Source organism: Melanotaenia boesemani, chromosome 4, assembly GCF_017639745.1.
Source record: "Melanotaenia boesemani isolate fMelBoe1 chromosome 4, fMelBoe1.pri, whole genome shotgun sequence".
NCBI lineage: Eukaryota > Metazoa > Chordata > Actinopteri > Atheriniformes > Melanotaeniidae > Melanotaenia > Melanotaenia boesemani.
In genome coordinates, this window is record NC_055685.1 from 33986391 (window position 1) to 33992438 (window position 6048).

A 6048-nucleotide genomic window follows, 5' to 3' on the forward strand; every position below is an offset into this window, starting at 1 on the left:
ATAATAAATAAGACAGAATACAAAGTATAGTAAATAAGATAAAATAAAGTAAAAAGCTTTCTAAGGCACATGAGTTGGAATTATTAATTATTCAACCATTGTTCAGGGCTCTTACTGCTGACGGGTAAAAGCATTCCCAGAACTGGTTTGTCCTTGCAGTGATTGATCTTTACCTCCTGCTTGACGGTAACAGATCAAACATGTGATGACTGGGGTGAGAGGAGTCCTGGATTATTTTGACAGCCTTCCAGAGGCAGCAGGAACAGTGCAACTCTTCCAGTGTGAGAACAGGGCAGCCAATGATCTTTTGGGCCATGTTTATGACCCTTTGAAATGATGTCCTCCGAGCCACCGTGCAGCTGATGTACCACACACACATGCAGTAAACCAAGATGCTCTACATCAGGGGTGCCCAGCTCCGGTCCTCAAGGGCCACAATCCTGCAGGTTTTTGATGTGTCCCTTCTGCAAAACCTCCAGACTCAAATTGATGAGTCATTGTGCAAAACTTAATAGGCTGTTGGATCTATTTAATTTAATTTGGGCACCCCTGCTCTATGTAGTGCACCTGTAGAAGGATACCAGCAGCCTCTGGGTGATGTTATTCTTCTTTAGCATCCTTAAGAAGTGCAGTCTCTGCTGAGCCTTCTTCATTAGCTCAGAGGTGTTCACAGTCCAGGTCAGGTCCTCCTCGATATGGACTCCCAAAAAGCGGAAGTCCTCCACCCTCTCCACACATTCCCCACTGATAAACAGTGGTGGAATGTCTGTTTTTTTTCTTCCTAAAGTCTATGTTAAGCTCATTGATCTTTGATATGTTAATAAGCAGGTTGTTTTCTGCACCACCTAGTCAGCTGCTCCACCTCAGCCCTGTAAGCGGACTCATCCCCCCCAGAGATGAGCCCTACAATTGTTGTGTCGTCAGCGAACTTGATTAAGGTGTTACTGTGGTGTGCAGAGGAACAGTCAAATGTGTAGAGGGTATAGAGCAGAGGGCTCAGCACGCAGCCCTGAGGGGAGCCGCTGATGCCGATGGCCACAGATGTACAGTCTCCTACTCTAACCCACTGACTGCAGTCTGACAGGAAGCTGTTGATCCATATGCAAGTGGAATGTGGAAGTCCCAGGTCCCCCAGTTTACTCACCAGTTTGGATGGTATTGAACGTGGCGCTGTAATCCACAAAGAGCATCTGTGTGTAGTGACGAATCTAGTGCTGTGACTACAGTGTCCTCCATCAGCCTATTCGCCCTGTAGGCAAACTAGAGAGGATCAAGAATTTTGGGGAGTAGTGAGGTGATGTTTGTTTCTCACTTCATCACCACCTCACTTCATCACCACCGGAATGAGAGCTACTAGCCGGTATTCACTGAGGCTGGAGCTGTGTTACCTGATGTGTTACAGGGGGACAATGGTGGAGGAGTTCAGGCAGGGTGGGACGATGGACTGAGACAGGGACTGGTTAAAGATCATAGTAAAAAGTCCAGCCAGCTGGTCAGCACAGTCCCTTAGTACCCATCCAAGGACACCATCAGGTCTGGTGGCCTTCCATGGGTTGACCGCCCACAGGGTGCACCTCACATTGTGCGCCTCAAGTCGTGCTCTTTTAATGTGAGGTTGAAGCCGCTCTGGACAGCGGGGTGTGGTGTAGTTGCCTCCGGAGAGTCAGCCTCTGATCGGACAAAGAAGCTGTTCAGCTCCTCTACCACTGAGATGCTTCCTTCAGCATTTCTGATGTTGGCCCTGTAGTTTGTGATGTGCTGGACCCCCCGCCACACCTGCTTGCTGTTGTTACTATCCAGGTGGTCCTCGTTCCTCTTCCTGTAGTCTGTCTTGGCCTCTCTGATGCCTCTTTTCAGGTTGGCTCTAGCTGCACTGTACAGAGCACTGTCACCAGACTTAAAGGGGGTGTTCCTTTCTTTAAGCAGCTGCTGTACCTTCTGGGTCATCCAGGGCTTCCTGTTGGGGTACACCTGGACGGTCTTGTCCACTGTAAAATTATCTATGCAGTTTTTGATGTAGCATAAGACACTATCTATGAACACCTCCAGGGTCCTCATTTATCAAGCTTGCGTAGGAACAACAACCGGCGTATGCCAAATATCGTCAACCTTTGGGATTTATGAAAACCAAACTTGAAGGGAAAATGCTCCTACCTCCACGGCAACTCTGAACCAGGTGTACGCACGAAATTTGGGAAAACGAGAAACTATGACACCAACAGTAAAGAATAAAATCAAGGAAATGATGTGAAATGTGAGACATTTCTGCAAAATCCACTATTACCTTTCACATGTTAGATATTAAAGCTGTTTGCAGAAATGAATAAAGACGCACATTTGATATTAATTCTTCTAAGAGAGAACGCTCGGGGGGGAGAACAACAGGAAAAAGGGAGATGACATTAATAACAACCTCAACCACTAAAGTATGTTCCGTCATTGTGAAACAAAACTTACATGTTATAAAATCCATTCAGTTAAATAAGTTGGACCGTCCTCTGCCAGCATGTCAGTGTGAAAGTCATTCAGCAGAGTGGGACGTTGACTGGAGGCTGGAGGTCTAGAAGTGATGCAACGCTAATGAAACATACAAGAGGTGGATTTCCTTTTATTTATCATTTCTTACACAATGTTTTTTTAAACTGTTGTCCCAATTTCTTTCAAGATGGTCTTTATTTCCCCCAACGCCTTCTCCACCTGGATAATAGCAGTGATTGTGTCCCTCTGCATTGCCCACCCAGCTGGAGCACCAAGAAACCAAAGCAATATTATTTAACACTAAATAAACTTCTACCAATCTCAGATGTATTTGTCCATATTTATTTTATGAATTATAACAAATGACTAAATTACTGGCATCAGTACTGTCATTTAGCAAACACTTTTCTCCAAAGCAATTCACCACTCAGGGAATCGAACTTCGGTCTCCCGCATGGGAGACAGAAGCTGACCGACTGAGATATCCAGCTGTGTGTTCTGACTCCTCTGGCATGTCCTGCCTTCTGACATTGTGTTGACAGCCACCTGCTGTTCTGCCTTTCTGACATAAGTAATGCCCACGCCATGCCCACCAATTAAACATTTTTACATTTGTCAACTAGGTCCATCAGGATCTCTATCTCACACCCCGAAAAATACCACTTCTTTCCTCTTTTTCCCTTCCGAGCCATGATGTAATGAATATTTATTATAGGTCTCCACCTGACCATTTATAGCCACTATATGGGTGTGGAAAGGCGTTCCCTCACTCACGCCCGCTCTAGATTTGATTCTGATTTCTAAATGGAAACAGGTGTGGGACATGCGTGCGCACGCTTTGATAAATCTGAAAGTAGAAGTGTGCAGCATTTCCTTTTTGCGCCGCAAACGCCACCTGTAGTTTGCTTTGCTAAGCACAGTTTGATAAATAAGGCCCCAGGTCTGGGTGTTTGTAAATATCCCAGATAGTTCTTTGTTGCAGCAGTCCTGTTGCTACTCCATCAGGCCAAGTTGTTGCTGTCTTTCTGATTTTGGGAGCAATTTTCCAGAGGGGGATATATGCAGCCAATATTAGCTTTATAGCCCAGCTTGATGTTGGAATATATACATATATATATGTATATATATATATATATATATATATACACATTTATTTTTTTTAAATGAACATTTTAAAAAAGAGTAGAATCTTTTACTTTTCATACAGACAAAAAATTCCTTTCTGTGGGGTGATCAGAGAAAACCTTACATGTTTTATTACCCCTTGGTATGTGTAAGAAAAACAAGTCCTTGGCATGTCCAAGGTCCATTGGGAGTTGAAAGCTGTATTAAGGGGGTTTTGCTTATCAGTTGAAAAGAAACACAAGTTTAGAAAGAAAATGAACGCTTCAAAGGACAACGTTCTGAATGAGGAGTTCCAGGGGCGTCGCCTGGTCTGGGCATTCCCGGCTCTAGACCCGAACATTTCACATCACATCCCAGAAGGAATAAGTTTACATTCTCTCAGCCGCCTTATGACATTAAAGAAGATGGTAGTTTTGTAATTTCCTGGCTTATGTGAATGCAACACAGGTACAATATGACCAATCACAGAGGAATTTTATGGAAGCGGGGAATCCTCCGTGTTGGCTAACAGCCCAGCGTTTTATCCCTAATCTGAACTCTGGTGTTATTTCGAGCGTCATTATTAGCAGTTTTTAGAGAAGAGAGACAACTCTTCAGTTGTGGTCACTGCCAATGGGCAGCGAAACTCTAGCCAACACACGAAACAGGTAAACCACAAATAATTTAAACCCTGTATGTCTTAAAATTAAATGAACATCAGGCAGATCATTCGTGACAGTACTTGATACTTAGAAGGTTAAGCTAGCTGTAATAAACTGTTAGCCCTGCCCTTTTCTGTTCTACACATTTGCATTAAATCCAGTGGTGAAGTCTGCTATTTCGCTGGTATACCCGCTGCTGGGAGTGTGTGTGTGCATGCGCACGCGTGCATGCATTTGTGTTGTAGTAGATGAAAACAGCTTTCCCTGTGTTGGATGTTTAGTTTCTAGATGCTGCTTTAGTTTAAATATAGATAAATAAAGAACAGCTTTATTATAAATTTATTTACTGATGTTTTTGTTTACCTCCAGGTTACTGGCTGGTCAGTAGTTAAAGAGTTTTAAAGAATGTTTTACATTTTATGTTGTTCAGAATACATTTATATTTGGAATACAAAACCAGTCTTTCATGGTCTCACCTTTGTGTAGGTTTATACTCTATGTATTAATGAGGTTGGTGGTTCTTGTATGTGTGTGTTGCTCCAGGACAGGTGTGTTCGAGACTGGGAAGGAAAAATCAGAGTATACCACTAGTTTAAACTAGGCTATACTACTGAAAAAGTAGTAATGGTAAAGGTGGAAAACAGCAAGTGAAAGAAGGAAATAAGGGAAATGATGGAAAGAAAACAAGTGAAGCCTGTAGGGAAAGAAGGAAGAGACAGATGAGATTATAGAGAGGTACAGTAAATACTACAGCATGATCTTTATTCTGAAAATTGCAAGTGACCGAAAACAGTTCACGTTCACTCTTTTGTTGCAGAAGATGTGCACTAAAGAGCAGGTTGTGGAGATAAACAGCAGATGTCTGAAAAAATAAAAGTTTAATACTGATTTTAGAGATCTTGTTTACATTGTCACGTGTAAGATTGAAAATAAGTACATATCGAAGCACATATTACAGTATTTGGCTTTAAACAAGGTGACACAATGCTCAAGAAAGCTTAAATAAAGAGTGGTTTTTACTGTGTTTGTTCTTTAAGAGGGTGTGGGCTCAGCCCCTAATGTTCCCAGGTCCCGGAAACGCCCCTGAGGAGTTCCATCTGAAATCTAAAAAACATTTAGCTCGTATATATATATATATATATATATATATATATATATATATATAAGATTGCCTATTTATTCACATTTTGATCAATGTATTATGTCAATATGTTATTATTGCCTCTCCATCAACTAATCCAGTAATTCCAGACCTGACTGCCTCATTTGATTAGAATTAAATGAATAAAAAAAAAAACTCTCCATTCAGTCTTTTGTAGAAACTGGTTGAGAAAACCTCCCTGGAAGAGATGAGCTGGCAGCAGACACAGAGACATTGTTTCTGCAATGTCCAAGAAGAGATTTCATCTGTTCCATTCATGTCTGTTCTATTTTCTTTCTCACTCAAACACAATGTAGGATAAATGCTGCTGTAATATTAATGACTGTGCTGAAACATAGATGTTTATTTTATTCAAAAATTACCCTTTTTGGAAGTCTACTCTCTCTGATAACTCTCTATGATGATGCAGTGAATAATGATTATAACTCTCTCTACTTCTAACTCACAGACTGCTTTCAGTGGTTTTAAGAATGTGCACTGTTGATGTTCACATTTAAGGGAGCACAAAGATTTGTTCTCCCTTAAATGTGAAGTGATACAAGTGTAGAGAGGCTCCAAAGCTGAAGCATCTTCAACAAAAGGAACACAGTGAAAATCAAAGATGTGTACAAAAGCGTCTTGTACTTGGAATTTGATTTTGGA

The 6048-nt window shown here is 41.7% G+C and overlaps 1 long non-coding RNA gene across 1 annotated transcript; it reads left to right on the forward strand.

The window, feature by feature from the left end:
* Window positions 1–1915: 1915 nt before the first annotated feature.
* LOC121638888 lies at window positions 1916–5630 on the forward strand. Its single transcript, XR_006010095.1, has 3 exons — window positions 1916–1990; window positions 3812–3814; window positions 5617–5630. It is a non-coding gene; the product is annotated as an uncharacterized LOC121638888 (long non-coding RNA).
* The last annotated feature ends 418 nt before the right edge of the window (window positions 5631–6048 follow it).